The 1,579-nt window shown below is 42.1% G+C and overlaps 1 non-coding gene across 1 annotated transcript; it reads left to right on the forward strand.

The window, feature by feature from the left end:
* Positions 1-877: 877 nt before the first annotated feature.
* Positions 878-984, forward strand: LOC141722457 (small nucleolar RNA R71). The gene has a single exon (XR_012575474.1). It is a non-coding gene; the product is annotated as a small nucleolar RNA R71 (small nucleolar RNA).
* The last annotated feature ends 595 nt before the right edge of the window (positions 985-1,579 follow it).

The raw sequence follows: 1,579 nt of genomic DNA on the forward strand, positions 1-1,579 counted from the left end.
CAAGAGGAGTGTGTTCAACAGTAGTCTTCCTTGATTCTACTTCAGCTTCCTTCTGCACTTCTTCCTCAGCTATAGCTTCTTTATCTGAACCTTGAGAGTTTTCGGGATTTACAACCTTCCCAGACCTCAATGTAATTGCCTTTACCTGCTCATTTGCTTCCCGCTTTCCTGGTACTTCAGTGTTACTAGGAAGTGTACCGGGTTGACGATTTAACAAGGCATTGGCAATTTATCCGATTTGATTTTCCAAGGTCTTGATAGAGACCGCTTGGCTCTTGCACATGAGCCTCAACTTTTCTAATTCAGATTTTTCATTAGACTGTTGTAGCTGGAGTTGTTGTCTTGGTGCATATTGTGGTTGCTGAAAACCAGAGGGTTGTACTGCTTTGCTGGATACTGCTGATAAGGCTGTTGAACCGCATTTTGAGTGTTGCTCCAGCTAAAGTTAGGAAGATTGCGGTTGTTAGGATGATAGGTGGCTGGTACAGGTTGCTGCAACCTCTGAAAGTTGCTCACGAACTTAGCTGATTCACTAGAAATGGCACACTGATCAGTCTCATGGGCACCATCACAAAGCTCACAGACACTAGTGATCTGATTAACTCCATAATTAGATAGAGAATCCACCTTCATTGTCAAAGCCTTAAGTTGAGCAGCTATAGCAGTAGCTGCATCCAACTCTAGAATTCCTGCTACCTTACCCTGAGATAGTCGCTGAGTAGGATTCTGGTATTCAATAGCAGTCATCAGTTCAATTAACTCATAAGCTTCATCATAGCTTTTAGCCCACAAGGATCCTTCTGATGCTGCATCAAGCATGAGTCTAGAAGTAGCACCCAAACCATTATAGAAATAGTTAATAATCATCCAGTCAGGCATCCTATGATGGGGACACTTCCTAAGCATCTCCTTATATCGATCCCAAGCCTCGCATAAAGATTCTCCAGATTGCTGAACAAATTGAGTCAGTGCGTTTCTGATTACAGTAGTCTTCGCCATAGGAAAGAATTTGGTTAATAACTTCTCAGCAAGATCCTCCCATTTGGTGATAGACCCCGGTGGTAAAGAATGTAACCAGCACTTAGCTTTATCCCGCAGAGAGAATGGGAAAAGCCTTAACTTAATAGCAGCTTCAGAAACTCCATTGAACTTGAAAGTGTCGCAGATCTCGATGAAATCTCTGATGTGCATGTTGGGGTCTTCTGTCAGAGAACCCCCAAACTGAACTGAGTTCTGTATCATCTGAATTATGCTCGACTTGACCTCAAAGGTATTAGCTGAGATGGTTGGTCGAACAATGCTAGAATGAATATCATCGATCTTCCATTGAGAGTAGTCCATCAAAGCCTTTGGATTCGCTTCTGGTTCTCCCATTACAATAAGAGCCTCTTCTTCAACTTTTTCCTCAACTACAACTTCTTCTTCAGCCTGATCCAGTGTCCTCTTACGAGACCGATAACGCATATGTATACACGCTCGCTAGAATACCTAAAACACAACAAGGAATTAAGTAAGTAACAATGTTTGAGTCACTGAACTTCAACGACCAATGATGGCAAACACATAAACTAAAAAATTA

Source organism: Apium graveolens, chromosome 4 (assembly GCF_009905375.1).
Source record: "Apium graveolens cultivar Ventura chromosome 4, ASM990537v1, whole genome shotgun sequence".
Taxonomy (NCBI): domain Eukaryota; kingdom Viridiplantae; phylum Streptophyta; class Magnoliopsida; order Apiales; family Apiaceae; genus Apium; species Apium graveolens.